Genomic DNA, 23,888 nt, shown 5'->3' with positions numbered 1-23,888 from the left:
GGGTTAGACAGAAGACAGAGAACCTGACAATGTGGATAAGTGTGTTTGGCGAGGTACCCAGTTCATCACAAGCCACTGGGAATTCAACATGGAGGGATGGTGTTAGTTGTGCATCACTGTGATCTGGTAGTTATTTTTGCATAAAATGAAGAGCATATCCATACTCTTATTACTAATTCAGAGGACACAACACTATAAGACCAAAGTTATAAACCCCTAAAACTCCCTGCCAAGAGAGTGATTGTTTTCATATACTTTGGTCTGAGCCCATGATTAGTAAGCATATGACAGAGCAGATCAGTGCAGGTAAATCCAGAAGAAACCATCCATACTTTTTATTCTTAAATTGTATCCTACCCCTGCCTTGAAGGAAGTACTAACATTAAATGATGTAGCAAGCTTTTTCTCCCTTGAATCACAGAAGGAGCTCTGAGAGCAGAAACACAGCAGCAGTGGCTGGGGGAGCTACTGGGGGGGTCATTGGCTTTTGAAGTTTCCCAGGTAAGAGCAGAGGATGGCAACAACCCAGACGAAAGCACAGACAAAAAAATAATGGAATCCTATTAAGAAATGAAAAGGAATGAACTGATACACCTAGTGGTACATATGAATCTCAGATACACTGAACGAAAAAAAGGTAGACTTTTATCAAAGAATACATTCCGTTTGATTTTATCTGAAACTCTGGAAAAGACAAATCTAATCCATCGTCACATAGATCAGTGCTTGTCAGGCCTGGGAGGGGGGGAATTGCTTGGGAAGAGGCACAAAGGAAACTTTTGGGGAGATGAGAATGTTCTCTATTTTGATTGTGGTTGCATGGGTATATACCTTTGTTGAAACTCATGGAAATGTGTATTATAAATGGATACATTTTAGTGCATGTAAATTATACCTCAAAAAGTTGATTTTGAAAAAATATATGGGGCTTCCGTTTCCAAACAAGATAAGTGGATTCTACCCTATTCCTTCTACTTACTACAACCAAAAACTTGAGAAAATATGTAAAGCAACTATCAGACTGTTCTGATGGTGGAAAAAAGATAAACTGGCTAGACAACTTGGGTCTCAAGTGATAACCTAGCTGGGAGACCTCACGAGCTTTACTACTTACTAGATCCTATTCTGGACACCAGAGAAGGTCAAACCCAAAGCCATCACCAAAGCACAAAGTCCCAACAAAAGCCCACCCTTCTGGGGTCAAAGGCTGGGAAGGACAGCAATGAAAGACTTTTTTTTAAATGTATTTATTCATGAGAGACCCAGAGAGAGAGGCAAAGATATAGGCAGGGGGAGAGGCAGGCTTCCTGCAGGGAGACCATTGTGGGACTAGATCCCAGGATCTCTGGATCACCTCCTGAGCCAAAGGCAGACACTCAACCACTTGAGCCACCCAGGTGCCCTGAAAGACCTTTTGACAATACTTGCTCTTTCTTGGGCAAACACCATAAAATAAGCCACAGCCCTCCCTCTTCAGCAGGCTTTGGGGAGGCTGTGGCGTGGAGCCTGTCCACCATCCCTCCTATGTACTACTATGTGAGTAGTCCTCTCCCCTTACTAGTGAGGACTGATGTGGAGCTCTGTCAGCCAGCCCCATTCTGCACAAATGCAATCAGCGTGAATCCCTCTCTCTCTCCCATCCCCATGGAGTGTTGTGACAGCAGGGTAGAGTTCTGTTGCTATCCTTGCACTAAGCAAAGGTAACAGAGGCAGCACCCACCCCGTCACAGCTAGGGTGTGAGGGGAGGGTAACAAAGAAGAGGGAGCTGCAGAAAGAGATTGTTTGAATTTGTGTATGAAGTCCAGGGCACACCTACAAGTGACCTATGTGGGAAACCCACCAGAATTAACATAGAAAGCTTTGAGAATTGAACTATGATGTGGAAGACTGTACTGTTTCAGATTGGCCTCTGGGTAGCACACCATAGGGCAGACTAAAATAGGACTGATTTGGGGACTCCTGGGTGGTTCAGGGGTTGAGCGTCTGTCTTTGGCTCACGTCGTGATCCCGGGGTCCTGGGATTGGGTACCACATCGGGCTCCCCACAGGGACCCTGCTTCTTCCTCTGCCTGTGTCTCTACCTCTCTCTCTGTATCTCTCATGAATAAATAATAAAATCTTTTTTAAAAATAGGACTTATTTAAAACTAAACTGACATTCAAACACAGGCCACAAAAGTGAGCCATGGTTTTCATTTTGAACTTAAACAAGTCAAATACATACTAAAATAGTTTTTAAAAGGAACCACTAACTCGTAATATAATACCCAAAAAGTCCAGGATAAAATAAAATATGCATCATACCCAAAGCCAGAAGAAGGCTGAACTGGAATGAGAAAGGGCAATCAACAGATGGCTAACATATGGTGCCTGGCTGGCTCAGTCAGTATAGTGAGTGACTCTTGATCTCTGGGCCGTAAATTTGAGCTCCATGTTGGGCAGAGCTTACCTTAATTCTAAAAAACAAAAAACAAATGCTAACATCAAGATGACATAGATGTTGGGATTATCTAACAAGGATTTTATTATTTATTTTTAAAAGATTTTATTAGATACCCATTAGAGATGACAGAGACAGAGGAAAGCAGGACCTTGGAGACAGACCACTAAAAATCCTACAACCTGAACAAAAAAACAACAAATGAACAGAACTTTAGGGGTCTGTGGGAAAATACCAAAATACATGTCTGTCACTGGAATCCCTTAAGAAGAAGAGAAGGAGTGCAGTGCAGAAAATATACTTAAATAATAGCAGAAAGCTTCCCAAATTTGGCAAAAGACATAAACCTACAGATTAAAGAGGCTGCATGAACCCCAAACCAAGAACTCATAAAAATCCTAAAATAGTGTGCACCTAACAGCCAAATTCACAGACACAGAGAGTAGAATGGTGGTTTCTAAGGGTGAGGGATGAAGGAAACTGGAGATATTTGGTTAAATGTTACAAACTTTTAGAAGATAAATATGTTTTGAGGATCTAACATATAGCAAGGGTGACTATACCTAACAATACTATATTATGTACTTGGAAGTTGCTAGGAAAGTAGATCTATAATGTTCTCACCAGAAAAAAAGAGAAGTAGTAATCATGCAAAATGATGGAGGTGTTAACTAACCCTATTGTGGCCATCACTTTGCAATATATGTCAAATCATCATGCTGTACACCTAATATTACACAATGTTATATGCTATATCTCAATAAAGCTGGAAAAAAATAATGAAAAAAAATGAAAAATATCTAGGAACTGTGGGACATTTACAAAAGGTGTAGCATAGGTGGACTGTGGGCTGCCAGGGTTGGTGAAGGATCTCAAGATGGCTGGGTGAAAACTTGCTCTAAAAGCATCGATTAGGTAGCTTGGGGGAAAATCATACCCCCAAACCAGAAGGCCATTGCTAACTCCTGAAATTATAGAATGAGCCTCTTACCTCCAGATTGGCTATGCTCCCTGAGAAACCATCTGCTATCAACTGGGCTAACTACAAGGCCAGTGTGATAAAGCCTGGCTTGGTAGATGACTTTGAGAAGAAGCTTCCTTTGCCAGAGGATAAATAAACTGTTCAGGTGGATACTGAAGAAAAAGAAGATGCGAAAAGTTGTGCTGAGTTTTTGTCTCTCTCTAGACCAGGATAGAGGAATATGAAAAAGAGCTAGAGAAGATTAACATAATTCCATTTGATCAGATGACCACTGAGGAAATAATGAAGTCTTCCCAGAAACCAAATTAGACAAGAAATATCCCTATTTGCCTCATAAGCCAATCAAATATTTATAAACTTGAGTTGAGGAGAAAGCTCTGGCCCTCATGTTATAAACACTGGACATTAAAAATAATTATACAGAAAAAAAAAGTGCATACATAAAACAGGAAAACTAGAAGGAGAAGAGAGAGAAAGAAGTAGTGGTAATGGCTTAGAGTTTTCCAGAATTAATGATAGACACCAGACCACAAATCCAGGAAGCTCAGAAAATACCAAGCAGAAGAAACACCAAAAATCTACACCTAAGTGTATCCTATTCAAATTGCAGGAAAATAGGGGTGCCTGGCTGACTCAGAAGAGCATGCAACTATTGATCCTTGGGCTCCATGTTGTATGTAGAGATTACTAAAAAAAAAAAAAGTAAACTTAAAAAAGTCAAATTGCAGGAAAACAAAGAAAAAATGTTTGAAAGAAGCCAAAGTGGAACAAAATGTACCTTACCTATCAAGGAACAAGGATGAGCATTACATTAGATTTCGCATCAGAAACCATGCAAGCAAGAAGAGAGTGGAATGAAATATTTAAAGTGTTGAAAGAAACCAGCCTACAATTCTGTAATCAGCAAAATTATCATTCAAAAGTGTAGGAGAAATAGTCTTAGACAAAAACCAAAGGAAGTTGTGGCCAGTAGACCTGCCTTCCAAAAAATATTAAAAGTTCTTCAGGGAGAAGTAAAATGATTATAGGTTAGAAACTCAGGTCTATAAAGTAAAGTAACCAGCCACAAAAAAAAAAAAAAAAAAAAAAAAGAAACTCAGGTCTATACAAATGAAAGATAAAGTCTTTGTGTTTGGGGCACCTGCCTGACTCATTTGATAGAGCATGCCGCTCTTGACCTCAGGGTCCTGAGTTTTAAGCCTCATGTTGGGCATGGAGCCTAATTAAAAAAACATACAGGGCAGCCTGGGTGGCTCAGCAGTGTAGTGCCGCCTTCAGCTCAGGGCCTGATCCTGAAGACCCAGGATCGAGTCCCACGTCAGGCTCCCTGCATGGAGCCTGCTTCTCCCTCTGCCTGTGTCTCTGCCTCTCTCTCTCTCTCTCTCTCTCTCTCATAAATAAAATCTTTAAAAAAAATAGACCACATTCTGGGCCATAAAACACACCTGAAAAGTTTTGAAAGAATAGAAATCATATGAAGTTTGCTCTTAGACCACAATGGAATTAAATTGGAAATGTATAACAGAGAGATAGCTGGAAAATCTAACATATTTGGAGATTAAGCAACATACTTCTAAATAATGCATGGATCAAAGAAGTCTCAAGAAATATATAAATATTTTGAGTTAAATGAAAACACAACAAAATGTACGAAAAGCCATGCTTAGAGGGAAATTTATTGCATTAAATATGTATATCAGAAAAGATCTGAAATCAACAATCTAAGCTTCCACCTTAAAAAACTAGAGAAGGTGTCCATCAACTGATGAAAGACTAAAAGAGATGTGATCAGAAAGAATGAAATCTTGCCATTTGCAACAACATGGATGAAACCAGAGGGTATTATGCTAAGTGAAATAAGAATAAGTCAGAGAAAGATATGATTTCACTCATGTGGAATTTAAGAAACAAAACATGAACATAGGGAAGAGAAGTAAAAATAAAATAGGATAAAAACAGAGTGGGAGGCAAACTGTAAGAGACTCAACTATAGAGAACAAACTGAGGGTTGCTAGATTGGAGGTGGGCGGGGGATGGGCTAAATGGTAATGGAGGACACTTGTGATGAGCACTGGGTATTATATGTAAGTGATGAATCATTAAATTCTACTCCTGAGTTGAAAACAATACTACACTATTTGTTAACTAACTTGAATTTAAATAAAAAATAAAATAGAGAAGGAAGAGCTATATAAGCAGAAGAAAAGAAGTAATAAAAAATTAAATCAGAAATCAAGGAAATTGGGGTGGCAGGTAGTTCAGTCAGTTAAATGTCTGCCTCTGGCTCAGGTCATGATCCCATGTCCTGGGTTGGAGCCCGGTGTAGTTTCCTGCTCTGCTGGGAACCTCCTCTCCCTCTGCTCCCCAATCCCCACTCATGCGCTCTCTCAAGTGTTTTCTGTCTCTCTCTCAAATCTTTCTCTTTTTTGTATATTTTTTTATTGGAGTTCGATTTGCCAACATATAGCATAACACCCAGTGCTCATCCTGTCAAGTGCCCCCCTCAGTGCCCATCACCCAGTCACCCCATCCCCCCACCCACCTCCCTTTCCACCACCCCTTAATTGTTTCCCAGAGTTAGGAGCCTCTCATGTTGTGTCTCCCTCACTGATATTTCCCACTCATTTTCTCGCCTTTCGCCTTTATTCCCTTTCACTATTTTTTATATTCCCCAAATGAATGAGACCATATAATGTTTGTCCTTCTCCGATTGACTTACTTCACTCAGCATAATACCCTCCAGTTCCATCCACCTCGAAGCAAATGGTGGGTATTCGTCGTTTCTAGTGGCTGAGTAATATTCCATTGTATACATAGACCACAGCTTCTTTATCCTTTCACCTCTCGATGGACACTGAGGCTCCTTCCACAGTTTGGCTATTGTGGATATTACTGCTATAAACATGGGATGCTGATGTCCCGGCATTTCATGCATCTGTATCTTTGGGGTAAATCCCCAGCAGTGTAATTGCTGGGTCGTAGGGCAGTTCTATTCTTTGAGGAACCTCCACACAGTTTTTCAGAGTGGCTGCACTAGTTCACATTCCCACCAACAGTGCAAGAGGGTCCCCCTTTCTCCACATCCTCTCCAACATTTGTTGTTTCCTGTCTTGTTAATTTTCCCCATTCTCACTGGTGTGAGGTGGTATCTCATTGTGGTTTTGATTTGTATTTCCCTGATGGCAGGTGATGCGGAGATTTTCTCATGTGCTTGTTGGCCATGTCTTATGTCTTCCTCTGTGAAATTTCTGTTCATGTCTTTTGCCCATTTCATGATTGGATTGTTTGTTTCTTTGCTGTTGAGTTTATTAAGTTCTTTATAGATCTTGGATACTAGCCCTTTATCTGATATGTCATTTGCAAATATCTTCTCCCATTCTGTAGGTTGTCTTTTAGTTTTGTCGACTGTTTCTTTTGCTGTGCAGAAGCTTTTTATCTTGATGAAGTCCCAATAATTCATTTTGCTTTTGTTTCCCTGGCCTTCATGAATGTATCTTGAAAGAAGTTGCTGTGGCCAAGTTCAAAAAGGGTGTTGCCTGTGTTCTCCTCTAGAATTTTGATTGGAGATTGAGATTCTTGTCTCATATTTAGATCTTTCAACCATTTTGAGTTTATCTTTGTGTTTGGTGTAAGAGAATGGTCTACTTTCATTCTTCTGCACGTGGCTGTCCAATTTTCCCAGTACCATTTATTGAAGAGACTGTCCTTTTTCCAGTGGATAGTCTTTCCTGCTTTGTCAAATATTAGTTGACCATAGAGTTGAGGGCCCTCTTCTGGGTTCTCTATTCTGTTCCATTGATCTATGTGTCTGTTTTTGTGCCAGTGCCATACTGTCTTGATGATCACAGCTTTGTAGTACAACCTGAAATCCGGCATTGTGATGCCCCCAGCTCTGGTTTTCTTTTTCAATATGTCCCTGGCTATTCGGGGTCTTTTCTGATTCCATATAAATCTTAAGATTATTTGTTCCAACTCTCTGAAGAAAGTCCATGGTATTTTGATAGGGATTGCATTAAACGTGTAAATTGCCCTGGGTAGCATTGATATTTTCACAGTATTAATTCTTCCAATCCATGAGCATGGAATATTTTTCCATCTCTTTGTGTCTTCCTCAATTTCTTTCACAAGAGTTCTGTAGTTTTTAGGGTATAGATCCTTTACCTCTTTGGTTAGGTTTATTCCTAGGTATCCTTTGCTTTTGGTGCAATTGTAAATGGGATTGACTCCTTAATTTCTCTTTCTTCAGTTTCATTGTTAGTGTATAAAAATGCGACTGATTTCTGGGCATTTATTTTGTATCCTACCATACTCCCAAATTGCTGTATGAGTTCCAGCAACGTTGGGGAGGGGTCTTTTGGGTTTTCTATGTACAGTATCATGTCATCTGCAAAGAGGAAGAGTTTGACTTCTTTGCCAATTTGAACGCCTTTATTTCTTTTTGTTGTCTGATTGCTGAGGCTAGGACTTCCAGTACTATGTTGAATAGCAGTGGTGAGAGTGGACATCCCTCTCTTGTTCCTGATCTTAGGGGAAAGGCTCCCAGTGCTTCCCCATTGAGAATGATATTTTCCGTGGGCTTTTCGTAGATGGCTTTTAAGATGCTGAGGAATGTTCCCTCTATCCCTACACTCTGAAGAGTTTTGATCAGGAATGGATGCTCTTTTGTCAAATGCTTTCTCTGCATGTATTGAGAGGATCATATGGTTCTTGGTTTTTCTCTTGTTGATATGATCTATCATGTTGATTGTTTTATGAGTGTTTACCAGCCTTGCATCCCGGGGATAGATCCCACTTGGTCGTGGTGAATCATCTTCTTGATGTACCGTTGGATCCTGCTGGCTAGTATCTTGTTGAGACTTTTTCCATCTGTGTTCGTCAGGGATATTGGTCTGTAATTCTCCTTTTGGTGGGGTCTTGGGAATTAAGGTGATGCTGGCCTCATAAAACGAATTTGGAAGTATTCCATCCCTTTCTATCTTTCAGAACAGCTTTAGGAGAATAGGTATTATTTCTTCTTTAAACGTTTGATAGAATTCCCCTGGAAAGCCATCTGGCCCTGGAATTTTGTGTCTTGGGAGGTTTTTGATGACTGCTTCAATTTCCTCCTGGTTATCGGCCCGTTCAGGTTTTCTGTTTCTTCCTGTTCCGGTTTTGGTAGTTTTTGGTTTTCCAGATATGCGTCCATCTCAAATAAATCTTTAAAAAAATAGAAATCAATGAAATTGAAAACAGGAGATCAGTAGAGATCAACAAAACTGAAATTGGTTCTTTGGGGGAAAAAATCATTAAAATTCATAAGCCTCCCAAGCTAACCAAGAAAAAAGAAAGAACAAATTACAAATATCAGACATGAAGAAGGGGTTGTTGAAAGGATAATGAAGGAATATTATGAAGAGCTTTATGCCCATAAATTTGTTAATGTAGATGAAGTGGGCCAATTCCTTGAAAGACACAAACCACCTAAACTCATAAAAGGAGAAATAATTTTAATAGGCCAATATTTACTAAAGAAATAGAGAAAAACCAAATTAAGACATTTATAAGGAAGGAATATTACAGACCAATATATTTCATGAATGTAGATGCAAAAATACTAAAAAAATATTAGCAAATCAAATCTAGCAATATATAAAAAACACTTACACAACATGACCAAATAAGACTTATTCTAGGTATGGAAATCTGATTCGGTCATTCAACATGATCACATTAACAGGCTGAAGGAGAAAAATCATCATCTATCAGTAGATGCAGAAAAAGCATTTGACAAAATCCAACACCCATTCATTATAAAAACTTTCAACTTATGGTTAATAGGGAACATTCTCAAACATTGATAGAGAATGTTTACCATAATCCTATGGTTCGCATCATATTTATTAGAGAGACACTGGATACTTTCCCCCTTAAATTAAGAATATGTGAAGTTGTCCCCTCTCACCACTCCTATTCAATGTTGGACTGAAGTCCTAGTTAATGCAGTAAGTATAATGCATATATATATATATGCAGGGGGAGGGCATAAATAAAACTGTCTTTGTGCATGGTGGACATGGCTGTCTATGTATAAAATCCCAGAAATTTGACCAAAAAAATCTGGAAATATTAAATGATTATAAGAAGGTCACAGGATATAAAGTTAGTATGTAAAGGTCAGTTGCTTTCCATTGCCAGCAATGAGTAGTTGGAAACACAATACCATTTACATTAGCAGCAAAAATAATGAAATGTGGAGGCATCTGTCCAACAAAATAGGTACAAGCTTTATATAAAGAAGATTATAAAATTCCAATGAAAGGAATCAAAGAAGATATAAATAAATGTAGAAGACAGTTCGTGTGCATGGATAGGCAGACTAAATATTTTTAAAATGTCAATTCTCCCTAATTCCATCTATAAATTCAACATAATCCCAATGAAAACCCAGTAAGCTTTTTTTTTTTCATATTGACGACCTGACTTAATATATGAAAAGGCAAAGGGCCCAGAATGGCCAACACAGTACTGAAGAAGAATGAAGTCTTCATTCTGGAATTCAGACTCTGTGAATTCAGAGGATTCACACTACCTGACTTTAAGGCCTACTATATAGATCTACAGTAATCAAGACAGTGTGGCATTGGTGAAAAAATACACAGATTGATCAGTGAAACAGAACAAAGCTCAGAAATAGACCCACACAAATGTAGTCAACTGATCTTTGACAAAAGAGTAAAGGCAATTCAGTGGTGAAAGGATAATCCTTTCAACAAATGGTGCTAGAACAATTAGGCATCCATATACAAAAAAAGTGAAGCTAGATTCAGCCCTTACGCTTGTTACAAAACTAACTCAAAATGTATCTTAGAGTATAAAGTGCAAAACTATAGAATCTAACATAAGAGCAAATCTGAGTGACCTTGGGTTTGGCAGTGAATTTTTAAATTCAACACTAAAAGCACAATCCATATGGGGCACCTGGGTGGTTCAGTTGGCTGACCGCCTGCCTTCAGCTCAGGTCATGATTCTCGGGTCCTGGAATCGAGCCCCACATTGGGCTTCTGCTCAGCAGGGAGCCTGCTTCTTCCTTTCCTTCTGCCTGCCACTCCCCTTGCTTGTGCACACTCTGTCAAATAAATAAATAAAATCTTTAAAAAAGATCCATAGAAGAAAAAAATGATTCCATTGGACTTTGTTAAAAGTTAAAACTTCAGCTTTGTGGAAAAATGTTAGGAGATTGGAAAGATAAGCCACTTCTCCAGACTGAGGATATTTGCAAAACATTTGATAAAGGACTGGTACCCAAAATATACAAAGAGTATTTAAAACTCAATAATAATAAAAAAACCTAATTCAAAAATGGGAAAAATATCTGAACAGACACATCACCAAGGAAAATATACAGATTGCAAATACGTATATCAAAGATGCTCAATATCATGCCATTAGGGGATTGTGAATTAAAATGAGATATCACTTCATACCTTTACAATGGCTAATATCCACGAAACTGATAATACCAAATACTGGCAAAGATAAAAAGTGATAGAAATTCTCATTCATTGCTGACAGGGATGCAAAATGGTACAGTCACCTTGGAAGACAATTTGGTAGTTCTTACAAAAGTAAATATATTCTTACTATGCAATCCAGCAGTTGTGCTCCAACATACCCAATTGCATTGAAAAGTTGTGTGTAGGGGCACCTGGGTGGCTTGGGTGGTTAAGTGTCCAACTTTTGATTTTGGCTCAGGTCATGATCTCAGGGTGGTGAGATCAAGCCCCATGTCAGGCTCTGCCCTCAGTGCAGAGTCTGCATGGGATTTCCTCTCTTCCTCTCCTTCTGCCCCTCCCTCCACGTGTGTGCGTGCACATGCACATGCACTTTCTCTCAAATAATAAATAAATCTTAAGAAAAGTTACATCTACATGAAAAACGTGTGAATGTTTATAGCATCTTTATTCATAATATCTAAGAACCGGAAACAACCAAAATGTTCTTCATTGGTGAGTGGGTAAGCAAACTATTGTACCCAGACAATGGAGTATTATTCAGCCATAAAAAGAAATGAACTATCAAGCCACAAAAAGACATGGAGGGTCCTTCAATGCCAGGTGAGCTTGGGAAGACAACTTAGGTCACCAGAGGGCTGGAAATGGAGGTACTAAATAAAGCCTCAGAAACCAGAGAATTCGACCTTGGTAAACATTCCTTTTGAGAACCTGCCTACATTGTTATGTATGTTCTCTTGGACTTTGATGAAACCCAAGTATAAAAGACTTTGTGGCATAGCAAGAACTCAGCCTTTTTCTCTGTTCTGGAAAGAGCTACCTAGAAATAGCAACTGAGGCCCCACAGAGAACCCTAAGGACAGGAAGAAGCTGGGCCACCCTCAGCTGCATCTGCTCTTGCCCTGTGACCTCCTTGCTTCCACGAGATCTACCCTTGGCTAGATCAATGTGAAGTTAGGGTGTACACCTGAGTGTGTGTTCTCTTCCAGGCAGTCTGGTGTTCCACAGCCGGTCGGAGAGCCATCAGATGAAAAGTGGGAGGGGAGCAGAGGTTCCAGGCAGAAAATGAGGCTGTTTTCTAACCAAGCTCTGCTGTAGCGTAGCCCACCAGAAATAAGATGGCTGACTGACAGGATGGAGAGATGTCATTTGGGGCCCCAGCCTGGAGCTGTGGGGTCTCTGCAACAGCGGGACGCTAGGAAGGCATTTCTTACAGGCTGGAAACGGGGTGGCCACAGGGCAACCACAATGTAGCTCCAATGGCAGGGGTCGCTGGGAGTTAGGGGCGGCCAGAGCACAGGCATTCAGCCCCCTTCACATGAGGGGCCGCTACAGAGCATTCACGGCCTAAGAGAGAGTGTGACTTCCCTAAGACACACAGCATGTTATAATTGAGTTAGGCCTAGGACTCAGAAGCCATGGCTCCCTGTTCCCAGCTGCCTGCCTCCCTTCCTCATTCACCCCTTCCTGGGGATGCCCAGTGGTTAAATCATGTTCTGTTCATCAAAACAACACATGAGATGAGCACAGTGGAGTACTGGCATGGGGGGAATGGGGAGGGGGCAGAGGTAGATCTGCCCAGTGCAGGCAATGAGGGAGCGTCATCTGCACAAAGTTGAAAAACACTAATGAAACCTCTAAAAGTGAGTCTGCTTTTTATTATCACTCTGCCCTGGCAGCTCTCACTGAAGCTGGTGATGAAATTTCTCCTCCCAGTCAAAATATTTTGTTAGTCTACGTTCTAAACAAGACTGCTGTTACTGTAAGGTTGAATATGAGATTAGCACATTAGAAGACAACATGAACTATGATAAACACTGGGTTCGACACGGAGGGTAGTCCAGAAAACCCCATTGTACACTTGGCTCCCAACATACCCAGAATCAACCACAGGCATTGGCTTCAAGTTTAGTAACAGCTGGGAATGGTTCAACTCAACTTCAGCCGCTGGTGCTCCATGCAGTGCTCCCCAGACCCTTGCATTTAAACAGCAGATGGAGGACAGGCAGTGCCAGCTCTGTGACTGCCAGAGGCCAAAGCCGAGCTCCAGGAGCCTCACACTGGCCTGTGCACATCACACACTCTGACCACCATGGGTTCACTCTTTTGCAAGTGTTTCTTAATCTGCTCTTTTTCCTTTTTACCAAAAAAAAAAAAAAAAAAAAAAAGACTTAAAAGTATTAATTCATTACAATTTTCTTTTCCTATTTACAAAACTATAATTTTGTATGTGTTCAGTTTGTTACTTTTCATGGCCACAATTATATATATAATATATATATTTCAGATTATTAATATTAGTAGTTATGTTGCATAGGAGGTGAGGGGGGAAATGGCTGCTGCATGCAAATTCTGTGCCAGGTTGTACTCAGCCCTGATGTCCCCCAAAACTTTGTGCTAACTCCATGAGATGGGCTTTGAACAAGTAACTGTAAGGCTCAGGATTATGTAGTTAATAAGTGGTAGAAGGAGGATTCAAATCCAAGGATGGCCTGATTCCAAAGTACATATTTGAAATGCCAGTGAATGTTGAGACCCTGCAAGGAGCAAGGCAGGGGGATGTGGGCTGGGGGGAAGGGGTGGGCTGTGAAGCATGAGGATATGTGAGGAGTCAGGGAATGGGGAGTTCCAGCCAGAGCTCTATCACTCTCTAGCTGCATGGCCTTGGACAAGTCCCATCTCTTCAAAGTCTCAAAGGTCCACGATTCCACAAATCAGACTAAGACAGTGGTCTGGACAGTGAGCTTGGCTGGTGAGTAAGTCTGACTTTTCCTTGCTCCATGTCTAAGAACTAGACCTCAAGTTCCCCTGGTCTGCCCCAGCCTGTACCCTTGGAGGTCCATGTGGCATTATGGTCAAAAACATAAGCCTGGGTACTGGGAAGGGTGACTTTGAGTCCCAGATCCAACATCTCCTTCCCAGATGACTGACCTGGGACATGTCCCTCCTTGTCTTTGATCTCAGTTTCTAAACCACAGAGTAGGATCATCCTCTTGACCTCAAAGGGTAGGTGTGAGAATTAAAACAACAATAACTGATAAGTATTGGGCAGTCCTTATACGCCAACACTGTTCTAAGAGTGTTACACAGATTTTTTCATTAAATCTTCCCAACACCTCGTGAAGCTATTATTATCATCTACAGACAAGGCAACACAGAAATAGCCTGGTGATGTTACTTGCCCAAGGTCATAACTCTGTTCTGCTTAGCTTGGTGCCTGTTCTGCAGGAAATGATAACTCCATCAGAACTAGTTCTGACAGACCAGCCCCACACTGGCATCTTAACGTTTTTTGGGATGAGGATATGCTCCACAACCGATGTCTAAGAAACATGCCAATCAGTGGGCGGAGGGTGATTAAGTGTCTTCACTGTGGGCTATCCAGTGGTTCCGGTGGTTGCAGTCAAGCCTGATGGAATTTTACCAGCTTGGATCCCTAATTATCATTTAACAAGACTTCTAAAATGACGCCACATGAAAACATAAGGTTAAGTTTACAGTCTATCGCCAGCCAGGTGATGCAATTAGAAGTAAAAATTGCCAGATTCTTCCAAAGAAAGTTTAGACTCTAAATATGAAGAACTTTGATCAAATCACTAAAAGAGACAATTTTATTAATAAAAGCATACTATTGTTAGTCTTTTTTTTCTTAAGATTTTATTTATTTATTCATTCATGAAAGACACAGAGAGAGAGAGAGGCAGAGACACAAGTAGAGGGAGGAGTAGGCTCCATGCAAGAACTCCATCCTGGGTATCCAGGATCATGCCCTGGGCTGAAGGCGGCGCTAAACCGCTAAGCCACCTGGGCTACCATACTGTCAGTCTTTTAAGGGCATACCTGATATGCTTTTTTCATCAAAAAGCTCTTATTTAAATGGATGTAATATTTTCCTTTAAAAAATTATCTTACTATTGATGGTAAAATAGAATCAAGTAACTCCAACTAAATAGTCACTATTCTTCCGATTGTAAGCAACAGAAAATCCACTTGAAACTGACTGTAAGTGATAAAGGTATGTATAGGCTCCTGGGCCGGAAAAGCCTCGGGCAGTTGGCTTCAGGCACAGCTGGACTGGAGGTACTGAGCTACATCAGCAGTTGGATCTCTCCACCTCCAAGCTCTGCCTTCTCTGCCTCGGCCCCATTCCCAAGGGAGGCAGGAGGGCTGCCAGCAACTCCAGCCGCCAGCCCTCCCAGGTTTTATGCTTCCAGACTTCTCAGCATTTGGGCTAAGTCCTGAACCCGACTGCCATTGGCTGGGATTGGGTCACGTGGCTACCCTGGACAGCTCAGGAAATGGAATGCAGGCATTTCCCTGTCTGGTTACCTTCCTCCCCATGGAGTCAGGGATGGAGTCAGCTCCACTCACTGCACTTGGCTGAGGTGGAGGGAGGAGGCTTCCCCCACAGCTACTAAGGAGAAGTGGATGCTGGGTGACCCCCAAGTAGTAGCCATACTTGAAAGACTGTAATTGCTGGTGATAGGAACGTTCAGAAAGGTGATTCCTACCAGATCGTCCACCTGACAGCTCAGGGGATCCCAGAAAGAAAAAAAGCACCACTGCCGGACCACCTGTCAGAGCGAGAAGAACCCTTGGAGGTCCCTGGTGTGGTAGGAACAGGAAGCTAGAGACCCAGAGAGGGGGAATGACTGGTTCAAGGCTATAAAACAGCCCACAGGTGGGAATGAAACCAGAACACAAATCTCCCGTATCTTGGCTCTCCATCCAGTGCTCCCAGGTGGCCTGTGAGGGCCAAAGCGGACTCTGGAAGGGGGCCTTGGGCTGGTTCCTTAATCTTGGATGAGGAGCCCCTCCAATTCCCCGGAGACTTGCTTCCAGCAGCCATAATGGAGTGTGTTTGACATGTCTCCCGACACCTGCTCCCTTGTCCCACTCTGCACTGGGGTCCCCCCGGCTGTCTCAGATGCATGGGAGACGGGTGAGAAGTGCCCTGGATTTCCACAGGCATTCCCAGTCGTCCATGGCGCCATCTAAGGCAGGAAGCGCAGCCCCAGGTTGGTCCCTGTACCAGCTCCAGCTGCCCCCTCCTTTCTGGAGCTCGCACCGTCCAGCCAGGCTGGGCCTTGCCGGGTTTCCCATGGCCCTGGCTCCAAATCTTCACTGGATCCGATTCTAAGAAAGCTGCAGGTTCTCCATATCTGGTGTTTAAAGCAGGAAACCAGTGGTCTTGAACCTACCCGCCAGGCTGGCTGGGCACTTCTCTGGGAGGGGCTTGGGTGCCGCAATCTGAGCCCGTCTCTAAGCTTTGTTTGCATAATCACCTTTTATCTAGAAGGTGTGCCTATTGGGTTGGGAGGAGGGGTTCTGATGGAGATTAGGAGGGGGTTAAGCACCCATCCGCCCACCCCTTTCCCTTTGTCATCATCAATTTAAATTAGAGGAAGCCTACCTTAACTCAATGACAGGGCGCCGGGGGCGGGACCCAGGTCCCTTAGCTGCTGGGGAAGATGGGGTGGGGGCGGGGCGCATGGATAGAATCTTCCCAGCGCGTCGGGACCTGAGACAGGAATAACCGAGGGCTGTATTTATGACGTAGAAAGCGGTCAGTGACGTAAGTGAAAAGGAAAAAGATGAGAAACTATATAGGGCATGAGTGTGTGTGTGTAGTAACAGTGGTTAAGAGCTTAGGGCCTGGAGCCAGAGCCTAGGATCAGATCGCACCTTCCGCCGTCTTGACCTTGGGCATTCCACCTGAACTCCGTGCCTGCACCGCTCCATCTGAACACGGGGCTAAATACTAGGATAAGGTGAGGATCCCAGGAGAGAAGCCACGGCAGGCGGCGAGGCAGGTGCCGGCAGACAGTAAGGTCCCAAGGGCGGGCGGCAATCTCGTGGCCCCCGGCGCGGGGGCCTGGTTCTCACGGTGAGGGTGGCGCCCGGCCGCGCCCTGCCTCCGGAACCCGGCTCCCGGCTGCCCATTGTTGCGCCTTCCGGGCCTGGGGGCCGGGAATCCGCCGCAGCAGCTCGGCCCCCGCGGGGAGGGCATCCGGGCCGCGGCCGCCCTCCCCCGCGCCTTGGGCGCCCCGCCAGCCAGGCCCCTCCCGCCGCGAGCCGCCGCCCCGGGACGCGAGCACTGGACTGCGAGTCCTGGGGCCTCGGTCCCACTCGGCCCAGTGCCGTCTCTGGCAACACGGAAGCCGGCGGAGAAGCCCACCCCCTAGGGCCGCGGGCGAGTTAGTGAGATCGCGCTCGCACCGGGCCGAGCTCCCGGCCGCCTGCACGTCTGCCCTCGGTCTTACCCGGGTGAGCTCTCAGCGCTGCTGGCCACGCCACCGGGAGCCAGCCGGTCGGATGCCGCCCTGCCGTCTGGGCCTGGGTGGATTCCTCAGATCAGGCCGCCTCTGCTGCCCGCCTCAACCTTTCCCCAGCACCAGGCAAAAAACTGGGTGAAAGGGCTGGGCAGCTTTCCCAGGCTGGCAGCCTCCCCAGCCAGGATCTAGAGTCCTTGCATCCTGGCTCTGCGGCTGGCTGAATTGCTGTGTGACCTTGAGCAAGGCCTTCCCCCTCTGAGTCCCAGCCTCCCTCCCCTAGGGGCAGAGAAGGCAGGTGTAGCCTCTCATCCCGGCGCCCGGCTGCCTGGCTGGGCTACCCTGGGAAGTTGTTTGATCCCCTGGGCTCAGTTATCTTATCTGCAAAATTGTTATGCCCACGTAGATTCAGCAGACAACACCGGGTCTTCCTTCGGATACATCTTTCTTGTCTTTCTGCCACCCTCTGCCCCGTTTCTCGGCTCCAAGCGGGGAGTATGCCACTGGGACTGGCTATTTGAGTCATCCGAGGAGGAGATGGAGCCTCGGCATTGTCCCTCTGCACCGGGCAGGACCAGGACCAGCTCTTGATATGGGTTCTCCCCACCCTGCCCTGGGAAGAGGGAGGCCTCTGTGGCCATAGGTTGGCTTTGAGTACCCATGGTGCAGGAGTGAGCCTCCTGTCAACAGAGAGAGTTGACTCAAGATTTAAGGAGTAAAAAGGAATTGGGGCTTACAAAATTTAGCCCTATTCTTAGAGTACCTTCCTGCTGCCTTCCTGTTCCCAGGGCATCCTCTGGTGTTTATTCTTCCACCTGGCAACCTCTGTCCCTCACGCTGCCTTCCTTCCCCTGAGCCACTCTCTGTTTTCTCCGGTTTTGTGGCCTGCCACCGGAACCCCCAGATTTCTGTTACACAGAACAATTGATCTGTTAGGAGTTTCGATGGGGGTGGGGGCTTGGGTACCCCCATGATCGCCATAAACTGCTTCAAAGCCATCTCAAAGAAAGTCACTCCCAAAGAAATCTTAGGGATATATTGTGCTTTTGTAAGCACCCCCCCACACACACACACACACACTCAGCTGCCTCCCCCAGGCTTCTCTTAGGCAAGCTCCTGTGCTCAGATTTGCCCACTTAAATTCATCAAAGGGCTTAGGAGGGCAAAGGGTCTTCCACCAAAGAGTATTGCCTTACAGGGAAAGGCTGCCAGGAGTATAAAGGCATGTTCGCCCCCATAATCTTCACTAAAATTCTGCCTACTGGGAAATGCTCTTCCGATTTCACAGCAGTGGGATCTGAGCCTCCCTGCTGGGATTGGAACATAGGACTGTCTGGCATCACAGCCCCTGGCTCTGGGACATCCCTTCTTTCCTTCTCTCTAGCCCCTCTTGCCCCAGGTAGGTCCCGCTGGGCTGAGTGCAGCACCCCAGGGCACAGCTGCCCACCCCGCCTGTGCTCAGGTGATCACAGTTGCCCGGCACACGCCTGGGGTCCTTCGTAATATCCTCCTCCTTATTTTTTCCCACACTCTGCCCTCCAGCCATGTGGCAGGATGACACTTCTCCATCCTTTTGAAATTGGGTAGGGTCATGTAACCAGCCTTGGCTAAGGAAGTGTGAGAAGTGACATCTGTCACCTTAGGCCAGAGCACTGTTACCAGGTGGAGACCCTCTCCTTCTGCGTGGCTACTGACAACTTTTGAGATGGTGGCTGCCCCATCGCCCTGAGCCCTGGAGTGAGAAGCAGTGGAGAGCCCTCCAGACCTATAAGGACATACTATGTGTATGAGAAATAGCTTAGTGTTAGGAGCCACCGGGATTTGGGGTTGTTATCGCAGCGTGACCCAGCAAAACCAAGATGGAAGTGAGACACGGCGTGGAGGACGCTTTGTCTCTGAAGACCTGCTTCGTGTTCTTTCATGAGATGGTGCAGCCACAGAGGAGAGGTGGTTTATTTATTTTCTATTATTTATTTTTTTAAGATTATTTATTCATGAGAGACAGAGAGAGAGAGGCAGAGACATAGGCAGAGGGAGAAGCACACTCCACGTGGGGAGCCTGATGCGGGACTCGATCCCAGGACCCCGGGATCACAACCTGAGCCAAACGCTGACACTCAACCACTGAGCCACCCAGATGCCCCAGGAGAGTTGGTTTAAGTAATCTCTACACCCAGTGTGGGGCTTAAAGTCATCACCCCGAGATCAAGAGTCACATGGTCTACTGATTGAGCCAGCCAGTCACCCAGAGGAGAGTTTCTTATGCTCACAGGTCCTAGAGACAGGAGGTTTGAAGGATGTTCAGGACCTCATGGAAAAACACTGGGATAGGTTGGAGCCAGAAGATGGGGGGAGGGTGCTTGGGCCATGACCTTTATTGGGGTTTCCTTGGGAAAGGCAAGACAGGGCAAGGCGAACAGTTTAGGGTTGGTTAGTTTGAATAATTGTAGCGGGCTCTGGGCTATACAGGTGGTCTCTGGTTGCCGGATAGCTGGCCCTGGGATGATTAAGGAGAAGAATATTGCTTCCTGGGGCCCCAGATCTAGATGTCCAAACATCCAAATGTCCAAACCAACTATATGTGGTGCCTGCCTTAGGACCAGCAGAGGCCCAGGTGATGCTGGGCTGGCCCTTTGTTGGATCTTAGCACGTTTGACATGACTGGCCGAGACTGCTTATTGCCCACCCAAAATCCACATTCCCCTTGTTCCCTCCTAACAGAACCCCAATATTACCTGGCAGAGTGCCCAGCCCACAGACTGCAATTCCTAGATCCCCATGTAGCCGTTTGGCTATGCAACTAAATCCTTGCCACCTGACTAAATAGGCAGGCTTCCTGGAGGAGGCTGACTCAGTGGGAGGTATTGTTTTTGTTCTGCTCCCACCTTCCCACTGCCTGGAATGTAGCTGTCATGTCTGCAGCACGGACAGCCACCTTGGGTTGTGTAGGGAGTACCCTGTGAGTGCAAAGATTGTGAAGAGTGGGAAGATGTAGCATATAATGAATGCCTCATAAAATATCCTATAATAAATGGACTCTTCGAGGGGGATGTTCTGTGTGTTCTTTGTGGCTTTGTGCCCAGCCAGAGAAGCCCTGCAATATCAGGTAAGTCACAGGAGGGCCTTGAAAGAGGGCATTTCTGGGTAGGTTGAGGGAACTGGGGACATCTTTTCCAGGCAAGTGGGGAAACAGGGCTCTGACCATACATTCTAGAGATTTCTTCACCTTCGTTCTGTCCCAGGCCCACTGGAACCCCCATACGCCCCCTCCACAGCCTTCCCCAGGGCTACCTCTCTGCCGGGCAAATGTAATCAGAGGGAGAGGTTTTCCCAGCTAGCTCTCCTTGCAGTCTTTAGGGCGGCCAGGATGTGGGGCAGATGGGAGAAGTCCAGTGGCAAGGGACGCGACTGCACTGTGCGCCAGACAGGCACCCAACCGTACTCAGGTCTGTCATCTATAAAATGGGGCAATAAGACGGGCCCGGCTCCCCTCTCACAGGGCCCAGGGATTATCCTCCCCTGAGCCAGGAGGCCTGCAGGAGGCGGGGGGACAGGTGAGCTTGCAGCCTGGTTCGGTGGGCTACTCTCAGCCACAGGAAGCACAGAGTGATGACCTGGGGGCCGGAGGTCAGAGCCCTTGGGCTCACCAGCGCAGCCCACCACCCACAGGAACCTGAGCTGTCTCATTTGGTAGAGCGGCATTATTCCCGTAGGGAGGGATAGAGGCTGGAGGGTGCAAACCACTTAATGCTCTGCCCGGCCCATGACAGCTCACAACAACGGCTGCCTCTTCCCTGCCTGCTCTTCTCGGACCTCTCCCATTTTCCTTGGCTGCCCTGTTTAAAGCCGGTTTCCCATGTCAGGTGCGCCCCCCCCCCCCCCCACCTGGTGATGCTTCCAGTAGAGGAGCCCCAGTGTGCCATGCTTGCTTTGCTGTGACGCTCTACCTACCAGTCACACCTGCCCCCTGCACAGACCTTTGAAGGAATCCATGACCCAAGGAGGCTGGGGCACCCAGACCCATTCTGGTGGTGCCCACATCCAGTTTCTGGAGTCATCAGGGACAGGGACGGAGGCCTGCAGGGACTGAGCGAGTCCGGGCGTCAGCAGGACAGGCTGCCCAGTCGGTGTCCCGCGCAGGGGGCTGAGGCCATGAGAGCTCCCGGCTGGGTTGTCTGACCCTATGAGCCCGCAGCCTCCGCAGTGGTGTTCAGTGAGTTCCCGTCCTACTGACGTGACCCACAGCCGGTCTGTGTTGGGTGCAACCACAAACCCCCCGGATCTCTCCCCAAGGCCCGAATGCCAACCCTTCCCCTGAGGCTGTTCCCTGAACTGCTGGCCCTCCCCCGCCCCACACAAACTGCTTATGTGTTTAGTTGCTTTTTTCTGTGCCTTTGGCCAAGAAGCTTAGCTGGAGTGACCAGCTTTTGCCTGGAAATTACAAAATTGGACCCAGGCCTGTATCCAGGCTGGCATATCTATGGGAGTTCACATTTGCAAGGGGAAAGCACTCAGGTCAGTACCCTATTCTGTGACTTACCACATGTGGGTCCTTGGGCCCAGAGCATACCTCTGGACCTCAATTTCCTTTTCTATTACAACACTCCAGCAGTTGCTTTTTGATATGTTTTGGAGTTTAAAGGAGGTCAGGGATGGGAAACCCCACACTACATGCCTCATACCCAGCACGTTGTTGGCATGGGATTGAAGAGAAACTGGGTCAGGAAGAAGGAATAAAGCACCAGTGCTCATGTAGTTACATCAGAATCACCTGAGACAGAAGTCAAATGCAGATCCCTGGGCCCCACTCCCAGAGTTGGATGTACCAACTCAAGGTGCCCCTGGGATTTTCTGAGGTGCCCCTGGGATCTGTATTTTTTGGTATTTGAAAAAAAATTTTTTTAAGTAATCTTTATACCCAGCGTGGGGTTCAAACCCATGATCCTCAAGATTAAGAGTTGCCCACTCTTACTGAGCCAGCCAGGTGGCCCTATAATCGGTATTTTTAACATACATCCCCCTAGAGGTCTGTGCTGTGGATGGCTGGGGCCACTGCTTTTGGAATAATAATACAGGACCCAGTGGGAAGCAGATGGCTGGGCCAACAGAGTAGTGGGGTGTAGGGTCCCTGACATTAGCTTCACTCTTACTAAAAACTTCTATAGTAGCCATACCAGGGACAGTCCAACCTGGATTTATGTTCCAGAAAGGATGCAGCTAATTTCTGTATGTTTGATCTTTGATCACATTTACAACTGTAATGGACACATTTTTTTCTCACTTGGATAAAGGAGTAATTCAATAACGTGGCTATCCTAAGTCCAAATTTAGTTAGCGCCTCCCAAGGATCAGGCAAGCACTTTCATCTGTGTGGATAAATACAAAGTGAAATTATTCTCATCTCTCACGTGGGACACTGAGACTCAGAGAGGTGAAGTCACTTGCATGAGGCCACACAGCCCGAGTAGGGATTTGAGTCCAGGCAGGCTGGGATTCCACAGCCCATACAATAAGCTGTGCCCCTTCAAGATAACACTTTGGGGGATCGTGTGGTAGTTAGAGCTTGGGGTCTCAGACAGGTGCTGTGTTTCCAGGAACGGGGCTGAAGTGTTGGATGGGACCAACTGGGGTACAAGTATGAGGCAGTGTGGGACGTCAGCCCCCAGACCTCTGACTCACTAGGGCCACTGGCTACCGTGTGGTATATCTCTGACTCAGCCGTTCGGGGATGGGAAAGACTCTGAGGCCAGGCAGCTCTGTTGGGTTCACCACCAAGGTCTGGCCTTACCACGCAGGCTGTGTGGCCTGGTCCACTCTCTAAATCTGGGGGCTGCTGGGAAGAATATGAGATTGGGTTATGCCCCACACCCAGCATGCAGAAGGAGCTGTGAACAGCCCCTGCAGTCCTCATACTGTGGTATGGGCGCAGGCGCGGGCACCTAACTGGGCTCATGCCACCTAAGCAGGCTTGTGCCACACCACCCAGAGTCCAAGCTGAGAGTAGGAGCACCCAGCTGGTGCTTCTCTCTGCCTGGCAACCATTCCCCCTTCTTCCAGAAAGAGCACTTATGTTTCTCTAACTTGCAGCCACACCGACTCCATGAGGAAGTCAGAAACTGGCATTTGCTGCATGTGAGCTGCGTCCTAGGCTCTGCCCAGGCTTCCTTCATCTCACCCTCAGGATGAGCCCAGAAAGTAGGTACCAGTACTCCCATCTGTAGGTGTGGAAATGGAAGCTCAGAGAGGTGTACGAAATGTGCTACGTCACAGGCCCCGGCTTTGGATCTGATGCCCCAAAACAGACCATCTTCTAAATAAAAGTGAGCCACTGCGTTTACCAGGAGGGGCATTTGTTCATTCAGCAAACACGAGATCCCACTATGGGCCAGGCCTTGGTGCTAGGCCTTAGGGACAAGGACCATGCAGCCGAGCCCCTGCCCTCAGGGAGTGCCCATTCCAGATGGTACAGGTGTCCTTCCACAGGCCAAATCCAAGTGGCAGTAGCTGTCTGCAACATTATTGGGAGAGGATCCTGAGCCACCTCTGGGCTCAGTGGGAAGGGGAGTAAGGTAGTGGCTGATTACTCAGGTCCCCCAGGGCAATCCTAGGGAGTTTCTGAGTGTAAACTGCCTAGTGGCTACCCATGTCTTAGACTTCTGAGGATTGCTCAAACAAATGTGGAACGTAGCAGAAATATATCCTGG

General features: G+C 46.0%; 1 long non-coding RNA gene across 2 annotated transcripts; it reads right to left on the bottom strand.

The window, feature by feature from the left end:
- Nucleotides 1–5,072: 5,072 nt before the first annotated feature.
- LOC140595378 (uncharacterized) lies at nt 5,073–17,411 on the bottom strand. Of its 2 annotated transcripts, XR_011996953.1 has the most exons (3): nt 17,176–17,390; nt 10,380–10,527; nt 5,073–8,618 (listed from the first exon to the last, which is right to left on the bottom strand). It is a non-coding gene; the product is annotated as an uncharacterized lncRNA (long non-coding RNA). The 2 variants fall into 2 exon arrangements; XR_011996954.1 differs by lacking the exon at nt 10,380–10,527 and having other exon boundaries at nt 17,176–17,411.
- Nucleotides 17,412–23,888: the final 6,477 nt, after the last annotated feature.

This window comes from Vulpes vulpes, chromosome 14 (assembly GCF_048418805.1).
Source record: "Vulpes vulpes isolate BD-2025 chromosome 14, VulVul3, whole genome shotgun sequence".
In the NCBI taxonomy this organism is placed as follows: domain Eukaryota; kingdom Metazoa; phylum Chordata; class Mammalia; order Carnivora; family Canidae; genus Vulpes; species Vulpes vulpes.
This window is presented reverse-complemented; position numbering and strand designations above follow the sequence as displayed.